Source organism: Sus scrofa, chromosome 3, assembly GCF_000003025.6.
Source record: "Sus scrofa isolate TJ Tabasco breed Duroc chromosome 3, Sscrofa11.1, whole genome shotgun sequence".
In the NCBI taxonomy this organism is placed as follows: domain Eukaryota; kingdom Metazoa; phylum Chordata; class Mammalia; order Artiodactyla; family Suidae; genus Sus; species Sus scrofa.
The window spans coordinates 3379204-3404600 of NC_010445.4; the positions used below are offsets into that span (position 1 = coordinate 3379204).

Below are 25397 nucleotides of genomic sequence, written 5' to 3' on the forward strand. Positions count from 1 at the left end.
CATCCATGAGGATGCTAGTTCGATCCCTTGTCTCACTCAGTGGGTTAAGGATCCAGTGTTGCCATGAGTTGTGTAAATCACAGAATCAGCTTGAAACCCACATTGCTGTGGCTGTGGCTATGGCTGGCAGCTATAGCTCCAATTCAACCCCTAGCCTGGGAACTTCCATGTGCACAGGTACAGCCCTTAAAAGAAAAAAAAAAAAAGCAAAATAAAAAGGGGATTAATTAAATCTGGAGGTAAGCTTTTGCTGTTTTTGTGTTAGCTGCTTTAATAGTGTCAACTGAGCCTGGGGGCTGTTTCGTTTGTTTTTGTTTGTTTTGTCTCAGAGTCACAGAATGGCTGCAGTAGCACCAGAATCACTTCCACTAACAAGGCAATGGAAAGGGAGGAAACATGAACAGTCATGCTAGCTGCATCTTTCTTTTTTCTTTTTTCTTTTTAAACAAAAGCAAAAGGTATCCCAGAGGTCCATGTAGAAGTCTTTGGATTCAGGAGTCAGCATGGGATCACATGTCTGCCCCTGGCTTCAGGAGAGGCTGGAGAATTGAGAAACAGCTGATTCCTATGATTGTCTTAAATAATCTTAAATCAGCGCCTGGGGCTGGGTGCCTTGCAGCCTTAAACTCAAGTCCCTCCAGCCAAGGAAGCAGGGGGATGTGAATTTTAGGCATACCGTTAGCAGTATCGACTCTAGTTCCCGACCAGGTTATAACTTACAGACTTAAAACAAGACCTCAAGCCCTGTGAGCTTGTTGTTTGCCTGTAACACAGAACAATGCCATGTCATCAGCACCCAGCCGGGTGGCCGGCTTACGAAGGTGGCCCTGAATGCAGGCCTCCCTGGAAGAAAGCCAGGCTGCCTCATCTCTCCAAACTCAGGGCACACCGTCTAGAATTAACCCGGCCATGGGTGACATAGGTGGGGAGAGGGGAGACTCTGAGATGCTCACAGTTCTGGCTCTGAGACCACGAATCTGCCTCAAAAGGGAAAAACAAAACTGGATCCTCTGGGGAAGCCTCAGGACAGTGGGCCACCATCACGTAAGCGGGTGAAGCGAGCTGAGCTCTGTCTTTATTGGGCCGGAGACCCCAGACCGAGACAGACCTGCGGACCCAACAGCGCTTCTGTCAGCACCACGTGCTCCGTTCACTCCTGTCCCACAGTTCCGATGCCCAGCAGTGCAGCACCTGTGCCCACCGAGATGCCTCTCTGCATTTACTCGGTGGCTCTTGCACATTCATTTCCTTGGAGCTCTTCCTTTTTGTGGAGGTTCATTACCTACCTCAGAAGTGCGTCCGGGCCCGTTTCCGTGGGGAGCCTGGCTTCCACTTGCCCAGAGACACTAACCCAGATGCAGTTTCTCTTCCTCATCTGCTCTCGTTGTCAATCAAGCTGATTTTCTGTCACTGGCCTAAATTGCTACTTGCCACAGTCCCTTTGTCTTCTAGAGAAATCCCTTCCTTCTACTGCCACATCCCAAGAGGCCAAGTCCTTGGCTCCTCCTAAGCGGGAGAAGGCGACTCCCTAAACCGTCCCATTGCCTTTCGGGGTGAATGTGGCTGCGTAAGAACATTTTTCTACGTCTCCTCCTGGAAATCATGCATAAGGAACAAGGAGAATTTAAACTCCATAAACTCCGTTTTAGAGGAAACCAGAAAAGAGGTATCGTCTGCAGACTTCAAAGTACAGGGACAGATGATAAAGCGCCAGGTTTGAGCAGGTCTGTACAGGAGGGAAGGCGTGGAGAAGTGGGGACACCAGTGGCAGCAGAAGAACGCACTTCTTAAAATGCAGAGTGCACCCCTAAGATGAGGGGTTCACCCTGAACCCCCACAGCTGCACTGAGGTCTCTGCAGTAGCATGCACGGGAGCTGAGGCGGGAGGCGGTGGGGGGAGCTCCCTTGAACCTGGTTTGGTTCAGAGAAGCAGAGGCGGCAGGGGTATGAAGAATGCATGGGAAGCAGGGATGTGAAAACCAGAACCACAGTGAGGCTCAGCAGTAGCAAACCTGGCTAGTATCCATGAGGACTTGGGTTCAGTCCCCGGCCTCGATCAGTGGGTTAAGGATCTGGCATGTCTGTGAACTGCAGTGTTGGTCACAGATGTAGCTCAGATCCAGGGTTGTTGTGGCTGTGGTGTAGGGCGGCAGCTGCAGTTCTGATTCGACCCCTAGCCTGGGAACTGCCATATCCCACCGGTGTGGCCCCCTTTAAAAACAAACAAACAAAACACAGTGAGATGCCTCCTTACAACTGTCAGAATGGCCGTCATCCAAAAGAACACAAATAACAGGAGTTCCTACCGTGGCGCGCCAGAAACGCATCTGACTAGGAACCACAAGGTTGTGGGTTCGATCCCTGGCCTTGCTCAGTGGGCGCTGCCGTGAGCTGTGGTGTAGGTCTCAGACGCGGCTCAGATCCCACGTGGCTGTGGCTGTGGTATGGGCCAGCAGCTCTAGCTCTGATTCGACCCCTAGTCTGGGAACCTCCATATGCTGCAGGTGCGGCCCTAAAAAGCAAAAAAAATAAGAAAAAAAACTAAAGAACACAAATGACAAATGAAATGTTGGCAAGGATATGGAAAAAAGGGAACACTTGCCCATTGCTATTGGGAATGCGAATTGGTGCAGCCACTAATTTACATCCCCCCAAAACTAAAGATAGAAATATGACCCAGCACTTCCACTCTTGGGTATTTACAAAAATGTTAAAAAAAAAATAATTTGAAAAAGTTATATGTACCCCAATGTTCATAGCAGCATTATTTACAATTGCCAAGATACGGAAGCAACCTAAGTGTCTATTAACAGATGAATAGATAAAGAAGCTGTGGTATATTGTGTGTGTGTGTGTGTGTGTGTGAGAGTGTGTGTATAATGGAACAATAAGCCCTAAAAAAAAAGAATGAAATTTTGCCATTTGCGGCAACATGGATGGACCTGGAGGGTATTACACGTAGTGAAATAAGTCAGAGAAAGACAAATACTGTATATCACTTATATGTGGCACCTAAAAAATAAACTAGAATAAAACAAACAAAACCCAGACTCACAGATGCAGAGAACAAGCTAGTGGCTACCAGTGGGGGCCAGAAAGGGGGAGGGTAATAGAGGTAGGAGGGAAAAGAGTTCTTTTATACGAAATCATGTGGGTGAAACTTGAAAGTTGTAAGGCGCTACAGAGTTTAAAGAATCTTTCATTCAATTAAAAAAAAAATGGATGAGAAGTAGCCTAACTCTGGCGGGAAGGAAGAAACAGCAGCCTGGGGTTGATGAACTTCTGTCCTTGTTCAAGGACGCCCTGCACAGCTGCGGGTCGTCTCAAATTCTCTCGGGCACAAGGCTACCCACGTGGGGACTACAACTCCCAGCCTCCCTTTTGGGTCTATGTGGTCATGTGATCACGAGGGACCAATGGGATGTGAGCAGGAGGGCTTTGCTCAACTCAGGCCTAAGGCAAACCACCTGCTCCCGTCGTTGGCCTTTTTCCTTCCCAAAAGGCTAGAGAGCAGACGTGGTAGCAAAGTCCACTGTGTTGGCTGTGGCCAGCATCCAGGGGGTGAGGGAGCAACAGAACGGAAGAACCCTGGGTCCCCGGTGACGCCATGGAGGGGAGCCCGGAGCCCTCACACAGCCAGGACTGCCGGCCACGGGACTGCACGGTGAGAGGGACGGGCTTCTCCCTTACGGAAGCCGTGGTTTCTGTATGCTTCATCGTCATCCCCTATTGCACATCCTTAATATAAATGTGCGTCCAGAAGTGGGGTGTGGCCATGACAAAAACCTAAAATCGTGCCCAGCCGGGGCCCCATGGGAATGGGGTGAGCCTGGGTCCTCACTCTGGCCCTGCAGGAGGCGCCCCCTCTCCTGGGGCCAGGAAGCTCAGTGTCTCCAGGCCCTGGGCCGCTGCCCTACCCCCGTGGAACTCTGAATTTCTCTCGCCTTTTGTCCCTCTCTGCACAGGTGCCAGTCAACTTCCAAAGCTGGTTCTTAACCCAGGATTCCAAGCTGCAGAGAAATTTGCCCAGAAAGCCTCAAAAATGTTTCTCTGCAGCCCTCACCACTGCCCGCCATGAACACTGCACATCATCCACCTCTCATCCTCCCCCTTCCTGTCTCAAGGGCTCAGGGAAGGCCCCTCAGGCTTCCAGAATGTTCTGTAAGATGTGAACTCTCTGGGCAGGATGCGTGCAGCTCACTGGAGACAAGCGGTGACGTCCTGGACAAGCATCATGCACCATCAGGTGGCTCCTGCAGGTCAGTCTTGTCCTGAGGTCTGGGGAATCTTACACTGAGTCTGATGTGCTTCTTGGGGGGCCACACATTTGTTGGTTGACTTTCTAAAATCTCAAAATCTTGGCTGTGAGATGGTTTCTAGCTGGAGTATGTGCTTAGTTCTGAGAATGACCTATGCGCTGACCTGATGGTTCCAGTTTGTTTCTCAGATGACATTGTGTGGAATCTCTTCTTTTTCTCCCCAAACATGATCTTAACCAAAGCATCCTTGTATAAACACAGACGAAAGCGAGTTTGCTTGTGGTGGGTTCGAAGGACACAAGCTCCCCATCCCCCCTGCCCCCAGACAGTCTAAAGGATCAGAACAATCCTTGGTCAAATGAAAATGGTCAATTGCCCAGCCTGTCTGTGGTCCACCACAGTCCCCTTGATCCTGCCGCAGTGAGTAGACATCACAGACGGACATACACAGTGGCAGCAGTGACTCTCAGGACCGTGTTTCTAGCAAAAGAAGCTGCACGCCGAAAACTGTATACGAGTGCCTTCCATGGATGTGAAATTCCAGAACAGGCAAAACAAATCCATGGTGGCCGAAGCAAATCAGTCATTGCTTCGAAGGGCGGATGGAGACGGGGATGGGCGGGGGAGGGGCCTGAGAGCATGACCGGGGGTGGAAGGTTCTCCCGCTTGTTGGAGGTCTGGCACACGCAGGTGTATGCACTTGTTAGCACCTGGTCACATTGTAACACTTAAGGCTGCTTTCTTTCACCGTTTGCAAATGTACCTGAAAAAAAAGAGAATCAAACGGGGAGGCGGGGGCTGAGGATGGGCAGAGTAGGTGGTCTGCTGTAGCCCAGTGAAGCGAGGTTGGGAGGTTGCAGTGAGACCTGAGCCTGGACAGACAGGTTGGAGCCAGCCACGGCCAGGAGGCTGGGCTCTCTCTTGCATTAAATGGGACTCACTGAGTTTTAGTGTAAGAATATAATTTCACCAAAACTACACAGGCAGACCCCATTTTGTGCTTTGCTTTACTGTGCTCCGCAGACATTGTGGTTTTTGGGGTTTTTTCTTTACACGTTGAAGGTCTAGGGTGACCTTACATCTGGTGAGTCATGCCACCAGCATTTGCTCTGTTCTTATCTCCGAGTCACATTGTGGTAATTCTGGCAATATTTCAGACTTTTTAATTATTATACTTAAGATGGTCTGTGGCTGCTGATCTCGGAGGTTCCTTTGCTAATTGGTTTGGGGGGCCGTGAACCATGCCCCGTAAGATGGAGAACTTAATGGATTGTTGACATGACAACAAAGGGCTTCGAATAGGACGTGAACCTAGTTGATGAAGCAGCAGCCGGGTTGGAGAGGATTGAATTTTGAAAGTTCTGCTGAGGGTAAGATGCTATCAGACAGCACTGCACGGACAGAGGTATCATTTGTAAATGAAAGAGTCCTGGGACGTGGCAGACTGCATTGTGGTCTTTGTGTGAGAAATTTCAGGAGTTGCCGTCGTGGCTCAGCGATAATGAACTGGACTAGTATCCATGAGGCCACAGATCCCATGTTGCTGTGGCTGTGGTGTAGGCTGATGGCTATAGCTCCAATTTGCCCCCTAGCCTGGGAACCTCCATATGCCTCGGGTACAGCCCTAAAAAGCAAAACCAAAAAAAGAAATTTCCTTGAAAAAGACACATGCACTCGCATGTTCATTGCAGCTCTGTTCACTATAGCCAAGAGCTGGAAACAACCCAAATGCCCATTGGCAGATGATTGGATTAGAAGGATGTGGTATATATACACAATGGAATACTACTCAGCCATAAAAAAGAATGAAGTAATGCCATTTGCAGCAACATGGATGGAACTAGGGACTCTCATACTGAGTGAAATAAGCCAGAAAGAGAAAGACAAATACCATATGATATCACTCATATTTGGTATCTAATATACAGCACAAATGAAACTTTCCACAGAAAATAAATTCATAGACTTGGAGAATAGACTTGTGGTTGCCCCGGGGGAGGGATTGGGAGCTTGGGGTCAACGGATGCAAACTATTGCTCATGGAATGGATTTACAATGAGATCCTGCTGTGTAGCCCTGAGATCTTTGTCTAGATATTTCAAACGCAGCACAGCAATGGGAGAAAAAATTGTGTATACATGTATGTGTAACTGGGTCCCCAGGCTGTACAGTGTGTGGGGGGGGGAGTGTGTTGGGGGAAATAACAATAAAAAATAAATTAAAAAAGAAGAAAGACACTTCTGCAGCCACCCCAGCCAAGCTTCCGTAACCACTACTGGGTTGGTCAGCAGTCAGCAACACTGACCCTCCACCAGAAAAAAAAATGAGGATGCACAGGAGACTCAGATGGTGGTTACTTTGTAGCAGTAAAGCGTTTTTGAATTAAGGTACCCCCATTGTGTTTTTAGACAGAAGGCTGTTGCACCTTTACTAGACTACAGCCTGGTGCAAACATTACTTTTCTGTGCACTGGGAAACCAAGCCATCCATGTGGCTGGCTCTCTTGCAGTGGTCTGGAAGCGACCGCACTATCTCTGAGGTCTGCCTGTGTTTGAGGAAGATACTGTTTTGTTTGTCCCTGTTTCAAAACGGGCACATCCAGCTGCTCGCTGCGAACAGTGCTGTGAATTCTGGCCGCCTCGCACCCGAGCGGCCTCTCCCTCCCACCAGACAGGCTGGGAAGCGCCAGCTCCTGGCCTCCATGCCTCCCAGGCAGCTGGGCGAGGGCTCCTAGCCTGGGCTCCAGTTTCTCTGGTCTCGGAGTCGCTGCCAGGAGGCAAAGGAAAGGGGACCTCATGGATCCAGCCTGCCAAGCGTGGCTGCCGCTGAGCCACCGTGTCCAGAGCCAGTCACAGAGGCAGCCCCCACGTGTGGGGTCGAGAGGCCGCGGCGGTGGGGGTGGCAGGCCGGCCTCGGTGTCCCCAGGTGGGGGCCGAGGCATCTTGCAGCCGGTGTTGGCTTGTTCGGTTTTTGATGAAAAGGTAGTTGCTTTACACTGTTGCGTGCGTTCCCGCGTGCAGCGACGTGGTTCAGATGTATGTGGAGAGACGGATTCTTCTGCAGATTCTTTTCCATTTGGGCTCCTCGCCTTTTGGAGTCGGGGGCCTTGTTCGTGGCCAAGCAGCCTCCAGGGCGCGAGCCAGATTCCAGTTCTGCTGCTGGTCCCTAAACACCCTCACCCGGAACGGTCTTCCCTTGGCGTGTCCGTTCCTCCGGTGGAAGGTGCCCAGGAGACGGAGGTTGGGATTTGCAGCCCCGCTCTCCGCTTCGCCCTGTGTCACTGCGGGGACATCCTTGGCTTTTTGTCTCTGGGATGCGTCACCAAAGCCATTGCGAGCTCCAGCGGGTGATCTGAAGCTCCTTTCCGGCTCCGAGGACACGCTGACACGCGTACCTCAAAACTCATGCCTGGGACTTGATGCCTCCCCTCGGGTGTCCCCATGGGGGTGAGTGGTGACGCCGCTGTCCCCCTGCCGCAGAGCCCCTACCCTGAGGGTGGGGACCCCCGGGAGGAGCAGCATTCCCAGGGGTCCCGGGGCAAACACCGCGCAGGGTCTCTGCGGTCTGCTGTCTCTTTTCCTGACACATCTGTGCCCGCCTCCCCCCAAGACTTGAGCCCAGAGAAGGGAGGGCGGGCACTCCTCTCGCCCCTTAGACAGCGGGTCCAGCTCCACGCTCTTAGCTTCATTATCAGGGCCAGGGAGCTGGGGCCTCTTACTCAGCCACAAATGGCTGTGATGCCGTGAAGGACCTCTTGGCTTGAGGCAGGTCTTCGAAATCCCCCTCTGTGAGCACGGATGTCCCACCCACGCCTGGGCCGGGACCCAGCGTGCTCACCGGGCACAGCCTTTGCTCAGCAGACCACCGGGTACTTGGCAGAGCGCCTCCCAGATCCGTGTCTTGGTGCGACCGTCCAACCCGTGCTGTTAGGTTGAGAACGCTGCCCTGTCCCGCTGTGACCACCCCTCTGAAAGACCCCCAACCACTGGCGACACGGAGTGGGCTGGGAGGTAGCTTCCCAAGGATACGTCCACGTCCTGCTCCCCAGAAGCCGGGACTGTGACCTCATTTGGGAAAAACGTCTTCGTCGACGTAAGAGGGCCCTTGAGCTGAGGAGCTCCACGTGGACCATCCCGACTGGGCCCCAAACCCAGGGACAGTGTCCCCACAAGACACACACACGCACACAGAGGAGCATAAGCAGTGAGACCGCAGACGCAGAGACGGGGGTGCGACCAGCACCAGCCAGGACACGCTGGAAGGAACCAGGAACAGGAATGTCCCCCCCCCCAGGTCCCCTGAGGAGTGTGGCCCTGCTGGATGTTGGACTTACGGTCCCCAGAACACGAGGGAAGAAATTTCTGTTGTTTTAAACCTCCTGGTTTGTGGCCGTGTGCTGTGGCAACCGCAGGAGACCAGTACAAGGGCTGCAGGCACCTTGCAGTGGGCATGTCCGAGGCAACTGGGCCTCCCTCCCCGGCCCCCTGCCCCCTGCCCCAGGGTCTCCCCTCTGAGGCGATGCCATCGCCCCTTTCCAACTGCTCAGGCTGAAACCATGGAGCCGCTCTGGAGCGTTTTCTTTCTCCAGGGTTTCACAGCCACGCCTTCAGGAAGCGGTAGCTGCTCCCCCTTTGAAAGTGTGAGCCCAGCATCTGAGCCCGGCCCCTCCTCCGCCTCCACAGCCCGCTGTGACTCCGGTCCTCCCGCTGGTCTCTCTCTGCCCTTTTTCTCACTCACCTGCTCTCATTCATTCCGTTCCTGCCTCCCCACTGTCCCTCTAAGACCCCAGGGCCTTTGCACCGACAGCAGCATCTCCTGGAACATTGCCCTCGACGGCCAGGCGGCCGGACCTCTCCTCCTTCAGATCTGTGCCCAGAGGCCGCCTTTCTCAGTGAGAGTCCTCCTTGGCCGCTCCTTCCAAATGCTGCCCCTGCCCCGTTCTGCACCATCTTCGTCCTGTCCCGTCTTTCCCTGTGGCCTTTAACCCCTGCTGTGACGTTACGCCCTCTCTTTGTGTGGGATGGCGGTGTACTGTCTGTGTCTCCAGCCTCGATGGTAAACTCCAGCCCAGTAGGAGTTTTCACTTTCCTCCGTCTCTGGTCGGTCACCCAGAAGCAGGCCAGACACACGGGCCCTCGACAGATACTTGTTGAATGAACAAGTGGGAGGAGGGGTGTCCGCTCCTTCTCTCCTGATAAAGCGCCTTGTGGAGAGCACACAGCAGGTGAAATCGTGTGGTCATCAGAACACGTCGGCCGTGGCGCAGCATTTGGAAATAGGAAGGTATTCAGCTTTGCTTACGCGGTTGTCATTTTTTTTGTCTTATCAGCTACGTTTAGAAGCCTCGGCAGTTTGTAGGATGCCCTGAGCCCTCACTGCAGGGAACAGGAGCATTTTTCTCCCATGTCTGGACCACAATAATCACAGTCACAGGCCACACTGAGAGTATTTGTAACCCCCTCCCCGCACTCCCATGCATAGGCTGGGTTAGGCTGCGGCCACAAACAGCCCCGAGACGTCAGCAGCCGAAAATGGGAAGGGCTGGTTTCTTGCTCACCTGCAGTGCCTGGTGGCCTCTGCGACTGTCCAGGCAGCTGCCCTCCACATAACAGCTGCTTTTTGTGCTTCCGTAGCAAGTGTGCTCCTGAGTTCTTGTGGGTGGAAAGAAGGCCCTGGGGCCCCTCCCACAGGTGTTTAAATGCTGCCACCCACAAGTGACATGTGTCACATCTGCTGCATGTCATTGGCTAGAGCCTGTCATGTGACTTCCCAGGTGCCTGCGCCAGAAAGGAGGGGGGCTCACCAGCTGACGAGCAGCCTGGCCCAGCCCACGAGTGATGTGGCATATCTCCCGTATGATTTGATTTGTTAACTGTGCATAAAGTGTGTCAGTTTTTCTAATAAACAGTCGCTTTTTGTTTCTTATTTATTTGGAGGAACTCTTGAGTCAAACCCTTTGCTTTTTAAAATTTTTATTGAAGTTGATGTGTAGGGTTTTAATGTTTGCTCTACAGCAAAATGATTCAGTTATGTATGTATTCTTTTGCATTATAATTTATCACAGAATAGCGACTGTAGTTCCCAGTGCTGTACAGGAGGTCTTTGCTGTTTATCCCCTCCTATGTAGAATAGTTGGCATCTGCTGATCCCAAACTCCCACTCCATCCTTGCCTCCCTCCTCCCCCTCGGCAGCCACAAATCTCTTCTCTGTGTCTGTGAGTCATCTCCTTCTGTTACATAGATAAGTTCATTTGTGTTGTATTTTAGATTCCGCATGGAAGTGATATCATGGTGTTTGTGTTTCTCTGACTTACGTCACTTGGTACTGTCATCTGTAGTCCCATCTGTGTTGCTGCGAATGACATCATCATGTTCCTTTTTTATGGCTGAGTAGTATTCCCTTGTATATATGTACCATGTCTTCTTTATCTCCCACTGATGAAAAAGAATGTCATGTGTTGACGGACACTCAGGTTGTTGCCATGTCTTGGCTATTGTGAATAGTGCCGTATGAACATAGGGGTTCATGCATTTTTCTTTGTTTTAGAGCTGCACCTGCAGCATGTGGAAGTTCCCAGACTAGGGGTCGAATTGGAGCTACAGCTGCCAGCCTCCGCCACAGCCACAGCAACGAAGGATCTGAGCTGCATCTGTGACCCACCCCACAGCTCACGGCAACGCCAGATCCTTAACCCACAGAGCAAGGCCAGGGATCGAACCCGCAACCTCTGGGTTCCTAGTTGGATTCATTCCACTGTGCCACAATGGGAACTCCAGTGTGTGCATGTTTTTGAGTTAGAGTTTTGTCTGGATAGACGCCCAGGAGAGGGATTGCTGAATCATATGACCCTTTGCTTCTGATATAAATTGCCAACCTGCTGTTACAATTTGACTTTTGACTTTTGATTTTTTATGGTGTTTTATGCCATGCAGAGTGTGACATTGTTATTTTAATACAAAACGATGGGTACGGAAAAGCCCGCAAAAGAGACATACAGCCTCAGGAGAGATTTACAGGTAAACGGCCTTGTAAATGAGCCCCAGGTCATGAGCAGCCTCCTCAGAAGCCCCGTCCACTGAGGCTGTAACCTCCTCTGTGTCCCCACAGCCACCACCCTCCTGGCTTGTGTGGCCATCAGTTCCTTGCATTTCTTTCCTTTTGGTCCGGGAGTGGGGGGAAGGACTCTATCAAATCTTTTTTGCCATGTTTATTTCAGGTTTTTGCTTTTTTTTTTTTTTTTTTTTTTTTTTTTTTTTTTGTCTTTTTTGCCATTTCTTGGGCCGCTCTCATGGCATATGGAGATTCCCAGGCTAGGGGTCCAATTGGAGCTGTAGCCACCGGCCTACGCCACAGCCACAGCAACATGGGATCTGAGCCATGTCTGCAGCCTACACCACAGCTCACGGCAATGCCAGATCCTTAACCCACTGAGCAAGGGCAGGGATCGAACCCACAACCTCATGGTTCCTAGTCGGATTTGTTAACCACTGCGCCATGACAGGAACTCCAGGTTTTTGCATTTTTAGAGAGGTCACATCCTATGCCAATACCCAAAGCCCCTGTATCTTTCCTTCCTCCCCCCTTCCCTTCCCTGGAGGCAGACACTCTCGGAGATCGGTATGAATCATTCAGGGGCCTGGGTGTTTTTTTCTTTTTAGGGCTGCACCTGCGGCACATGGAAGTTCCCAGGCAAGGGCTCAAATCGGAGCTGCAACACCGCATCCTTAACCCACGGAGCGAGGCCAGGGATCAAAGCCGCAGCCTCACGGACCCTGTGCTGTGTTCTTAGCCCACTGAGCCACAGTGGGAACCCCTGTTTTATTTTTTTTGTTGACTCGATTTCCCGGTGCTATGCAGCAGGTCCTTGCCAGTTATCTAGTCTATACACGGTAGCGTGTATATGTCAGTCCCACCCCAAGGGCCTGCTCTTAGTTTTTTTTTTTTTTTTTTTTTTTTTGCTATTAATACACAGGAATTTCCGTGAATTACAGAGAACATTCATTTCCATGCTGGCAACCCCCCGTATTGAAGTTAGCCTTCTGCACCTTTTTCATTCTGTCCCGTGTCTGAGGTTTCTCCCTGTCGACCGTGTGGCCCTAGTTCCTCTGTTAATTGCTCTGCAGTATCCCGCTGGGCGAAGAAGCTGCAGTCCACCGCGCAGTTCTCACCACTGTCCTGGGCGCCCCAGACGCGTTGGTCTCCCCGGCTCTCGGCGCAGGCAGGGTTTCTTGGGTGTCTCCCTAGGACGTTCTCGCCTTTCTGAATGAAGTGGCCATCCGATGAGCGTTGCTAGGACACAGTAGCTCAGTCTTGCCCACTTTTTAAAAGTGTGGTGTGTTTAAATCTCGTTTAATCTTGGGAGTTCCCTTCCGTCCTCTTGATCTTGACTGTGGGAAGATCTGGGCCGGTTTTGGCGGGTTTTGCACCTTGCAGTTCTCTTCGGCAGGACCCCCTGGTCCCTGTGTTTCCTGCACATTGGCAGCTGGATGCAGAGGCCTGGTTAGATCCCCGCTTGAGCCTTTCGGAAAGACTAGGTGCTGCCTCCCCTCCTGCTCGCATGGGCTAGGCTCTCCAGGGCAACGTGACATCTCAGTGATTCGGAAAGCAGCCATCCTTCTCTTGCGCTGACGTCCGTGAAGATGCTCCTGGGGGCTCACCATCCAGAATGACAGCAGAGGAGCTCCCGTTGTGGCTCAGCAGATTAAGGAGCCAACATGGTCTATGTGAGGACGCAGGTTCCATCCCTGACCTCGCTTGATGCGTTAAGAATCCGGCGTTGCTGTGAGCTGTGGTGCAGGTCACAGAGGCGGCTTGGATCCAGTGTTGCCGGGGCTGTGGCGTAGGCCTCAGTGACAGCTCCGAATTCAGCCACAACCCCGGGAACTTCCATGTACTACAGGTGCAGCCCTAAAAAGAAAAAAAAAAAAAAAAAAGAATGATGCTGGATTTGAGCCATAAGGAAATATGTTGTATCGGGTGTCCTGGTGGATAAGGCAGTTATCTGTCTACCTCTGTTTATGTGGGGCCTTTGTTAAAATTAGAGTGGATATTGAAATTTTTCAAATGTCCTTTAGCATCAAATGAAGATAGTCTTTTCATTTCCCTTTGAATTGTGTTATTAGATTTCCTCAAATTGAATGGTTCTCATATTCCTCACGTAATAACATCCTCGGTCGTGATGTGTTTGGAAATGTTACTGTTTTGATTCGCTAACCTATTGTATTTAGAATTTTGGCATCTGCCTTCATGAGTGAGAGCGGCCGATAGCCTATTATTGTTGTTACTGTTATCCTTCCTGGTAACTAGCGGTGCCGGTGTTCTGTCTGCTGCTCCTGCAGTCTATTGGGTATTAATGTCAAGTTTATGCTCTTTTCAGGAAAATAATTTAAAACATTTCCTTCTTTTTCTGGTCACATGCTGCTGAGTGGGAGTCGATCCACTAGAAATTGCCCCAAGAAGGACTCATAGAATATATTCTTAGTCGAAGGCATTTTTGTGGGTAATCTTTACCCTTTAAGAATAGCTGGGCTGGGAGTTCCCATTGTGGTGCAGTGGAAACGAATCTGACTAGGCACCATGAGGTTGCAGGTTCGATCCCTGGCCTTGCTCAGTGGGTTAAGGCTCTGGCATTGCCATGAGCTGTGGTGTAGGCAGGTGGCTGTAGCTTTGATTGGATCCCTAGCCTGGGAACATCCATATGCTGCAAGTGCGGCCCTAAAAAGCAAAAAATAAAAAGAAAGAAAAGAATAGTTGGGCTGAATGTAAACCATGGGTCACACGCTCTTTCCAAGAGAATATTGTAAGGATTTCCCCTGCACCCCCTCCCTCTCTCTCTCTTGCTTCCAGTGTTACTGTGAAAACATCTAGACCTGCCTGCACCTTTTCCGTCTAAGTGTCTTCCTTTACTTGCAAGGCTACCCATCGGAATTTTTTTCCTTACCTTTTGAGCTTAGTAACCAAGGAGAAGTGTTTCAGAGTTGACTGCTCTGAGTCACATGGTATGTTCCTTCATTACACAGATTCAAGTCTTCTTTGATTTCAGAAAAGTTTTCTTGAGTTGCATCTTCTAGTATTTCCTTTGCTCCTCTGAGTTTCTTCCTCAGGGACTCCCGTTACCTGGATGTAGGGCCGCCTTACACAGCTTTTGTATCATTCCCCCCGCAATCCATTTTAAAACCTGTCTCTTTCAGGTTTTTCCTTTTTTTTTTTTCCTTTTGTTCCTCTGCTCTCTATCCACTGTAGGCTCCACTGTACTTTTTTTATTTTCGTAATATTTATTTTAGCAGTCTCCCTTCTCTTCTTGAACCACCATCTGCATTTCTGACCTGGTTTTATTCTTTGTTTCTACTTTTTTCCCAAGCACTGTCAGCTTATGCTTTATCCCCCTTTCTCTTTCACCTGAGATGTTGACTATTTTGTTATCTTCCTTAGTTGCAATTGTTTCATTAATTTAAAAAAAATGCAGGTGACATGTTTGCACTTTTCATCTGTATCCTTTGGTGGGATAGTGCCCCCTACCCACAAAGATAGGCGTGTCCCAACCCTGGAACCTGGAATACGTTATGTTACAGAGGAAAGGGAGACAAATGTTGCAAATGGAAGTAAGGTTACTAATCAGATGGCCTTAAAATGTGGGGAGTTATCCTAGATGATGGAGTCCTTACATGTGGAAGAGAGCGGGAGAAGAGGAGGTCAGAGGGATGCGATGTAACAGAGCTCAGCTGCTGGCTTGACATGGAAGAAAGAGGCCATGAGCGAAGTGGGCAGCCTCTAGAAGCTGGAAAAGACCAGGGAACAGCCCTCCCCTGGACCCTTCAGAAAGGAGCACAGCTGTGCTGGCGTCTTGATTTTCAGCCCATTTTATGACTCGTGACCTCCAGAACTGTAAGATCACGTTTGTATGTGGTTGTAAGCCCGTCATTTTGTGGTAATTTGTTACAGCAGCAATAGGAAACTAATGCACACGGCAAAATGTTCGCGTATTCTCTGTCTGTAAAAGTTTACGACTGTTTTTGTCACCTTTCCCCCTTAGTTCATTTATGTAGATATTTGCCCTATGTATATATATTTGTATATATAGTCAGTCGTTGCTGGATGACTTAGGGTTTTGTTCCAACCTTTATCAAGTCGTTCCTGCAGGTGGGGAGGAAAGTCTAGGTAGCATTCTAGCCTTGTAGGGTCTTGCTGCTTGTCAACTACAGCAAGCACAGATTGCTTCCTGTCACATGGCATGTCTTCATGATTCTTTGTATGGACGCAGAGCGTTTGTCACCCCCATTTTCTGCCCACGTTGCAGCCACACATGAGAAGCCTATGCCCACTGCAGCAACAGATGGGAAATTATAATCTCTGCTGTACAACAAAGTGATTCAGTTATACATGTACCCACCTCCATTTTCTTCAGATTCTGCATTTCCGCAGGGTGAGATACCGATGGTAAAGAAAACGTGGTACATATATATGGTGGAATATTATGCAGCCATGAGAAAGAGTGAAATAATGCCATTTGTAGCAATGTGGATGGACCTAGAGGTTATCGCACTAAGTTAGACAGGGAAAGACAAACATCCTGCGATATCACTTATATATGGCATCTTTTGCAAAAGGATACAGATGCACTTTATTTGCAAAATAGAAACAGATTCATGGACTTTGAAAAACTTGTGGTCACCAAAGGTGACAGGTGGAGAAGGAGGGATGGCCTGGGGGTTTGGGATTGGCCCATGCACGCTGAGGTCTATGGAACGATTGGCCACCGGGCACCTGCTGTACAGCTCAGAGAACTCTACCCAGCGTTCTGTGATAATCTGTTCAGGAGAAGATTCTGAAAGAGAGCAGACGTGTGTGCGTGTCTAACTGAATCACTTTGTCGGACAGCAGAAGTTAGCATAGCCTTGTACATCAGCTACACTTCAATAACACTTTTTAGAAAGTTTTTTAAAACAGTAAACACAAGGGGAAAACAAGATGGTTTTCTGGGTCGAATCATGTTCCGGGCACCTCAAAATGAATAGGTTGGCGTCCTCGCCTCCTGACTGTATTTGGTGACAGAGGCTCCTGAGAGGCACTTAGGGGACAATTAGGTCATGAGGGTGGGTGCACACCTGCTCTGGCCCGTTGTATGAGGAGGTTGGGACCAGACTCAGAGGGGCACAGGGAGGAGACGGGCATCTGGGTGCTGAGGAGAGAGGCCTCGGGAGGAACCAGCCCTGCCGACACCCGGATCTCGGGCTTCCAGCCTCCAGAACCGTGAAACAGTCCATTTCTCTGGGTGCAGCCGCCCAGTGGGTGGCGTCAGCTCTGACAAAGGCAGGCGGGCCCCAGGCTCATGGGAGAACATCACGGACGAGCGTCGCCGGCCTGTGTCCTCAGGTGGTCCTGCTCTGTGCACATCAGCCTCCCGCTGCCGTGCTTTTCTCGGACCTTCTTATAACAAACCCTCGAGAGATAATTAATATCTTGAAAGCCAAGACTGAACGTGAGTGACAACCTTGGTGTACTTAGGCCAAAGTCCCCAGCGAGGGCTGCCTGCCAGACAGACACGGTGGTGCAGGTGGGCATTGCCCCGTTCTGTCTGGGTTTCATCACAGCTTCTGACTTAATCACATGTGCTCACCCCCTCCCCCAGCAGCAGGCGTTTACCGAGGAAAAGGTCAGCTGTGATCCTGGGCCTTTTAACCTAATGCAATCGATGACAGCGACCTCACCAAGTTTCTTTCCAGCTCAGAGATGGGCAATTATACAAAATGTGCGCTCAGCCAAGAAGAAAAGCAATTATAATGATTTTTGCATGTGTTTGAAGAATACTGATGCATCCCTCCCAGGTGTGTGGAAGCAAATTAGCATTTCCATTAATATTAGTTAATGTGATTAATATTTATTAAGCACCTTCTCCATGCCAGGCACTGGGCTTGGCACTGCAGTTAGGAGATCCGGGGCTGGGCTCAGCAGAGCTTAGGGTCTCATGGGAGAAATAGACGCTAATGAAACAAAAGCAAAGCGGCTTCGCAAACAGTGATAAGACGATGAAGAAGGCAGGGCACCCTGAGGGAGCATGGGGGGCGTGGGCAGACCAGACCAGGGACCCACGTGGGAGGCGTCTGAGATAAACCGAGCAGGGAAGAGCATCGCCGTGGAGACCCCACCCCCACCCCCCACCCCCGGCGCACGCTGTAGCCATGCAGGGCTCCGCAGGCTGCCGGAAGGACTCCTAATTCAATCCTAAGAGCCATGGGGGGCTTTGAGTGTTGCTTTTAGAGCAGTTTTATTGGGCTGCAGTTCGTCATCTTAAAGTGCACAGAATCGGGGCCTCAAGAAGGTCCCAGATACGTGCAGCTACCATCCCTGTCGCTCTTAGAACCTTCTCATCATCTCGAGCGAGAGGCGAGCCACACCCTCGATCGTCACCGCCCTGTTGCCCACCCCGTTGCAGCACCTGCAACCCCTGCTCTCCTCTCTGTCTCTGCGGATTTGCTTATTCTGGACACGACACGAATATGGACTCATATGATGTGTGGTCCTTTGTGACCTGTTTCTCTCCCTGAGCGTCCTGTTCTCAAGGTGCGTCCACGCCGTGGCCTCTTAGCTCTTCCTTCCTCTACGGTGACGCCATAGCCCATCGTGTGGACAGACTGCATTTGTTTATCCTTGGGTCCCTGGGTGGACCCTTGGGGTGCTTCTGCCTTTAGGCGCCTGAGAATAAGGCTGCTGTGAACGTGGGTGTGCAGGTTTTAGTGTGGACGTGTGTTTTCATTTCTCCCCGGGGGGGGGGGAGTCTAGGTCATGTGGCAGGTGCATATTCGGTCCTGGAGACAGCAGGCGGGATGCTCCCGCGGCTGCCCCCTTTTACATTGCCACAGGTGCGTGAGGGCTCTGGCTCTTCCAGTCCCTCCATCCTTGGGGACACTTGCTCTTGTCACCTGCGGGATCCGCCTGTTCTGCAGGGTGGGAGGAGGCGTTGCACTGTCCTTGAGGGTTTGAAGCGCAGAGGTGTCACGACCGTCCAGGGCTGTGCGTCCCAGGCTGTAGTTCTCCAGCTTGAACCCTCATCCGCGTCACGCAGGCGGCGGCTGTGCCCCCCCGCGCTCTGACTCCGCAGCTCTGGGGCAGCTGGGAGTTGCGTCTCTAAGGAGTTCTCGGGCGCCTGCAGCTCCTGCCCAGAGACCAGACCTTGAGAAGCACTTTGCCAAAGTACTGGGGCGTGGGTGATCACGGGTCAGTCCGTTTCACCACCTTCGTCAGTCACGGTCCTTGTGGTGTGAGGCCTCCAGCAGCAGGAGCCTAAGCGAGAAGGTTGTCTGTTACCTGAGTCGTTGTCCAGGACCGTGGAGTCAGCTGTGTCTGGTTCCAGCGGAGCTGGTAGGGACGCGATAGGACCACGGACCCTCCAGTGGCACCCCGGGCACGCGTGAGTGTCTGCTGGGTGACCTTTTGACGTCGAGGGCCGAAAACTCGGCCTTCACATCGTGCAGAGGCCAGAGGCTTAGCTACGCCTACGCAAAGCGGTCCGACCGAAGCTTTTTCTGTCGCCTCTCCCCACGTCCCGCGTGGCTGCTTTCTTCTTCATCCAGTATAGATGCCCCAGCTCCGGCCTTCGGGGAGGCGGATCTGACGCTCCTTCTCTGTCTCCTCACTTGGCCGCCTTGGGAACAGCCCCGTTCTTTGCTGCGCCCCGCAGTCTCTCGGCCGTGTGGTCTGCTGTGCGCAGGCAGAATGAATCCAGTTCAGTAAAAGTGCCGATGAAAGCCAGCAGGATTGGGCTGAGCGGAGAAGCGCATGGGAGGTGAGGGAAGAAAAGCAGAGACAGACGGGCTTGGGGAGGGAGGGAGGCTTCGCGCCCCGCCTGTGCGAAGCTGTGAAACCCGCCCCCGGTGCTCACAGAAGCTTCACCAAAGCCACCGAAAGCTGGAAGCCGCCACGATGCCCTCAGCAGGTGCGTGGACACGCTGTGGTTCATCGAATCGGTGGACTGTGATTCAGCAATGAAAGGAAGGAGCGGCCGCGCCCTGGACAGACAGGGAGGGTCCTTCAGTGCCCATCACCGAGGGCAGGAAGCCGGGATGAGAGGGCTGCGGACTGTGATTCCAAGTGCGTGACATTCTGGGAAAAGCAAAACCGCGGAGACGGGAGAAAGAGCAGTGGTTGTCGGGGGGAGGGGGGAGGAGGAGGGCGGGGTGACTACGCGTGCACGAGATTTTCAGGGCAGTGACAGTCCCCTGTCTGACGCGGCAGTGGTGCACACGCGACACTGTGCATCGGTCCAAACCCACAGACTGTTCATTGCATAGCGTGACCGTGACGTAAACCACAGGCTCAGCGAATCAGGGTCCCGCGGTGTCTGTGCATTGGTCCTAACAACTAATAGGACGTGAGCACAGAAGGAGGGGCTCCAGGACGGGGAGGGTCAGGCCCCGACTTGGAGACCATCCCACCGGGAGCAGGTGGGAAGGAGGATGGATGCAGACCAGACGGGAAAGTGGAGGCATTTCACACCCGTGGCTTCTGTGTTCTCCGTGGAAAAGGGCACAACGTCGTCTCAAAATGAGGGTGGCAGGTGGGGTGGGGCTGGGGTGTGGCGTTTGAGGAGAGACCCAAAACGGTGCCAGGGTCACAGGTTAGGGAGCTGATGGGAAGACCCAGCCCCTGTGCCGGGACTGGAAGCCTCTCCTCAGCTGTGCCTCCTGCCGGATGCCCGCCACGTGGGCAACCTCGCCGTACACCTGCTTCACCTGGGCGTTCTTATCTGCAACTTAAAGATGCCTCAGCCTCCTTCCTTCTGAGCCCCGCCTCCGCAGGGGGCCCCTGAAGACCCCCACCCCCAGCCAAACCGCCGCCTCGTGCTCCTCTGTTGGTTTCCCGGGAGTTAGTTGTCCCTACTTAGCGTCTTCCCTAAGTGGGGGGCATCCTTCGGGCGTGAGATTTATCACCCAGTGACTTGTTTGAGTGCCCGCCCTGCCGCTCGAGGCCTCTCGAGGGGCTGGGTCTGTGCCTCCTGCGCAGTCTCCCACCAAGCGTTTGGCCACGTCGGGTTGTTCCCTCGCGATTCATCACACATCCAAGGATCTGACCTCGTTAATTAAGAGCCAACACCTCCCACGTCCTTGTCAACACACTCGCACTTCCGACAGGGGTCATCCTGGCTCTGGGGTCGTGACGAAGGGTCGTTTCTGGAGCAGCGGGTCTGGGGGAGGGGTCATCGGCAAGGTCGATCCCGCCCGGGTCTCAGAAGGGGTGCCCTTTTCTAAAACTTTTATTGAGATGAAGGTCGCATCACGTGGAAGCACCGGCCACGAAACGCACAGCTCAGGGGCACTCGGCACATCACAGGGCCGGGCTCCCACCGCCTGTGGCCAGTTCTAGAACTTTCATCCCCAAAGGAGACCCTGTGTGCATGGAACCATCGCTCCCCACCCCCAACCCCCCGACCCCTGACAAACAGAAATAGGCTTTGTCCGTTTGGATTTACTGATTCTGGACATTTCCTATGGGTGGAATCGTGTGACACATGGCCTTTCGTGTCCGGCTTCTCTCACTTCATCATCTGTTTTCAAGGTTCATCCGTGTCACCCTGTGGATTAACCTTTTTGTGGGGCCGAAGGATCGGCTGTCGGATGTAGGGCTGTGTTTTGTTATCCACGCATCTGTCGCTGGACGCTTGGGTTCACCCGGCTTTTGGCCGTTGTAGATCACGGCACCCGCTTTGGAACACACACCAGCCTGCGCTGTCTCCCCACTCACTCGACCCCCCCCCCCGGCCTCTGTCCCCCCAGACGCCCAGCCCAGTTACCACCAAAACCCTCGCCAAGTCCTTAGAAAAGGAGACGGGAAGGGGGGGGGGTGTCACAGGGCCCCACCCCCACCCCCGAGAACGTTTCCAGACCTTCTTCTGTGGACTTTGTTGACATGTACAAACACACAGCTGCAGAAAACATGCTGTTTGTGTGAGAGCGAGAGAGAGAGAGAAACAGAAATGAAATTACTCTGAGCCTTTCGTCGGGTAATTTGCTTTTTCTTTCCTTAACGCTCTGTCCTGCTGTCGCAGCCACATCAGTACACAGATGCACCTCGTTATTTTTAGCTGCTGCCAGAGAGCCCAGCGCCCCTATTGATGGGCACATGGCAGGGGGGGTTCCATTCTTCACGACGCCACGTGATCTTGCAGCAAATGTTATTGAAACACGTCCTTGGAGGACCATAATTTCTCCTAGGTTGATACCAAAAGGTCTCGGTCGCTGGAAATGTGCGCTTTTAGTTGGAAGAGAATCGCGCCATCCCCCACGCCCACCTGGGACACTCCGCTGGGACCACCTGCCTCGCTCTCCTTTTGTCAGCACCCTGCTTTCTCCAACTTGAGGTTATTGCAAACCTGCTAAGGGAAATGGTGCTTAACTCGTGTTTTAATTTGCATGTCCCCGCTTAGCAGCCCGAGAATTTGTGGCGGGATGGGACGAAAGCCATGGTTCCCAGCGAGGGGCGATGGTCCCTCCAGGAAGAGAGCAGCAGCGTCAGGAGACATTTTTTTGGTTGTCACGCTGGGCGAGCAGTGCTCCTGGCGTCTCGTGGGTGGAGACCAGGTCTCCTGTCCTTCGCGGGGACGCCTGGCTGCAGGGAGGGTCAGGGTTGCCAAAGCGGAGAAACCCGGGAGCAGAGAAATACGCTGTGTAAAACCCATCGCCCTGGCGGAATAACACGCGTGCTTTTTACAGAAAGCGATGATGATGGGACCTTTCTCAGCAGCACCTCATCTCTGTACACGAATGTCTGAGAACGGCCCTCGTGGCTCGTGGCTGTAAGGACACCCCGTCAGTGGCGATGAGCAGTAAATACCACTGCGCTGGTCACATCCTGCCTCTCCAGCCTCAAGTGGCAAGAACCAGATCCTGGCGTTTGCAGCCCCCCGTCCCTCCGTGACACACAGTGCCCTTTGGTCATTTCCTGTCCCCTCCCCGCCCCTCTGTGCCGAGCAGATGTCCCTACCTGAGCAAGTGCAGACACTTCTTCCTTTTCTGTGCTTTGCCTCATTCCACAGGCAGGGATTCGAAAAGGCCCAGTAAATTATTCACCATTTTCTGCCACATAATGCACATGTATCCCGTCCACTTCCCCAACACAGTGAGAATTAACTGTTTAGGAAATAAATATTGATGCCTCTTACTCCTGACCTCTGCCACCCTGCAAACGGCCAAGGAAAATTCCGCACCATCCTGACAAAAACGAACCTTAAAAACAAACGGCATGGCGCAAAAGTCCCGAGGATTGAGGTCGACGGGCAGGAGCTTAGAAAGGGCCCATCTCCCTCAGTGGTCTTTAATGAAATTCCTCAAATAATCAGAAGAACAAACAGAACAATAATGAGCCAACGTATTTGCTCCGTCACAAGCTTTGTTAATAATTCCCGCCTCTGTGCCCACAGTCTGCCTACAGTGCGGGTCTGGTGAAACCTGACGGTCTGCAAGAATGTCACGGGGTTTCAGCCTTTTGCCCCTGTGGATGCCCGAGGGGCTGTAGCAGAGGCAGTGGAGGCGGGGCCAGAGGCGGGTTGACCAGGCCGTGCCCTGTTGCGTCAGTTCTCCAGGGACCCGAGCACCCCAGTCAAGGCTGCTGTCGGTCTGTCACGCTGACCCTCCAAGCTGCGGTGAAACAGTTGGTGCCACTTTGGGAACCGGGGCGGGGGGTGTGATGCTGGGAGAAGGTAGGAAGCAGCCTCGCCGAGCAGGTTCTCGCGTGTGGGTAAACGCGCCTTTGCTAAGATCTGTGCGGCTACGGAGGAATCTTTCGGGACCTCTCGAATATCCCCTACTTGTTGATGCCATGGATGTTTAAGTGCCCCGGGGGCAGACCGGATGGCAGGTGTGATATCTTCCTTCTGTGTAGTGCTACCGTACATCCATGTCTTGGCTGTGGCTTCGCGGCGGGCAGAGTTCTTGCCCACCACCGGATACCATGCTTGGCCATATGTCATTCTTTGGCTAATAGGGGAAGAGGGAGAGGCTTAAAATGTGCTCATGCCGCCCTGAGGCTGTTCCACCTCTGGTGTCCCACCAATCCCAGAATAAGAAACGCAGAGCAGACACGCCCTGGCCAGGCAGAGCCAAACCCAGCCTCAATCAGCCAAATCCCCACCAACTGGCGGACAGTGAGCCAGAAATAAATGCTGGTTATGGTGCACCTGTGAGTTTGGGGGTGATTTGTTATGCAGTGTTATGGTGGCAATAGCTGACCAATACACTCCTGCAGGATTCTCAAACTAGGGTGCGAGATGGAAAAAGTTTAATCAAAGAAGGTCCTGGTGTTGAAGGAGCTTGCAGTCAAGATTGCGAACTGAGGCAGAAGTGACGCAGGTGCTGTTACAGATGTCGGAGCCAGGGCTGTAGGGACCTACAGGTGGGGCAGAGTGCCCTGCGCCTTCTAAGGGATCTCGTCACAGGATCCAGGCGCGTAATGTCCACCACACAACAGGCCAGTAAATCGAGAGACAGGTTGTTGAGGCAAGAAATGGCGACTTTATTCGGAAAGCCAGCAGGGCAAGAAAATGCCTGACGAGTGTCCCAGAGCACCGTCTTACCCGTGTCAGAGTCCAGGCTTCTTTTATACTGAAAAGAGGAGGGACGTGGTGGGTCCTTGTACACTTCTCCGTGTGGGAATCCTTTGTTCTGGTCCACACGGTTCAAGGCACAGTATTCCTGTAAGCCTCCAGCAAAACGAATGTTATTCTCTGTTCTGCAACTTTCTATCTCTGTGTAACTAGAAAAGTGCTAGACCCTCAAAGGTCAGAGCCTGGAGAATGGGCTGCCCTCTATGTTTCAGGCTTTAGGCCACATACATCTTAAGGGGGAGCAAAAGCAACGGAATACAAAAGTTAGAGTAAAAACAAAAAGCAAAAACAGATCCCCGATGGAGTCAGATTTGCTCCTTCCTGTTCCAATCAGGGTGCCCTTCCTGGGGGAGGCAACTCAAATCGAGACACATCAGGCAGCTAAAGGAGGGAAAGAGCTTTAAGGCAAAGTAAGAAAGTGTGTGCCGTTTCCATGCACCTGCTGCCATTCAGTCTGGCTGGAAATTGGGATGTTCGGGGAAGGTACACGGAGAAATGGAGCCAGGAGTTCCCATTGTGACTTAGAGGGTTAAGGACCCAGTGTTCTCTGTGAGGGTACAGGTTCAATCCCTGGCCTTGCTCAACAGGTTAAGGATCTGGCATTGCTGTGAGCTGTGGTATAGGTCACAGACACAGTTCAAATCTGGCGTTGCTGTGGTGTAGGCTGGCAGCTGCTGCTCGCTCTTTCTTCTTCTTTTTTTTTTTTTTTTTTTTTGTCTTTATAGGGCTGCACCCGAGGCAGATGGAGGTTCCCAGGCTAAGGGTCCAGTCTGAGCTACAGCTATCGGCCTGCACCACAGCCACAGCAACACGGGGTCCGAGCCGCATCTGCAACCTACATCACTGCTCACAGCAACGCCGGATCCTGAACCCACTGAGTGAGGCCAGGGATTGAACCTGTGTCTTCACAGATGCTAGTCAGATTCACTTATGCTGAACCATGATGGGAACTCCCCGCTGTAGCTGTGATTCTACCCCCAAACCTGAGAACTTCCATATGTTATAGGTGTGGCCTCAAAAGAAAAAAAAAAGAAATGGAGCCAGAACTGGGGGCTTGCACCCCATTGCAACCAGACTAGCAGTTGCTTCTAAAATCCTATGGGAAAATGTGATGTAAAAACTGAAAATGGGACTTCCCATTGTGGCTCAGTGCTTAACGAATCCGACTAGGAACCATGAAGTTGCGGGTTCGAAACCTGGCCTCACTCTGTGGGTTAAGGATCCGGCGTTTCCGTGAGCTGTGGTGTAGGTCGCAGACGTGGCTTGGATCTGGTGTTGCTGTGGCTGTGGTGTAGACCGGCGGCTACAGCTCCAATTCGACCCCTAGCCTTGGGAACCTCCATGTGCCGCAGGAGCGGCCCTAGAAAAGGCAAAAAGCCAAAAAAACACCTGAAAATGATTCCAGAGAGACTTTGAAGTCGTGGAAGAACAGTTCAACATGAAATCAGTATCGTAATCAATGAAATCGCAGCCTTCTACGGAGCTGGCCCCTCCAGACGAGACTCGATTTGGGGCTGAGCCTGATGAGGACGCACTGAGACTC

General features: G+C 52.1%; 1 long non-coding RNA gene across 3 annotated transcripts in view; it reads left to right on the top strand.

Moving 5' to 3' along the window:
• The window catches only part of LOC102158292, a 95723-nt gene continuing 73692 nt past the window's right edge, over positions 3367-25397 (top strand). For 2 of the 3 annotated variants that reach the window (XR_002342201.1, XR_002342200.1), the window contains exons 1-2: positions 3367-3664; positions 3966-4259. This is a non-coding gene — a long non-coding RNA (uncharacterized LOC102158292). Of the gene's footprint in view, positions 3665-3965; positions 4260-21965; positions 24424-25397 lie in introns of those variants that run through there. The other variant, XR_002342199.1, reaches the window with a different exon arrangement.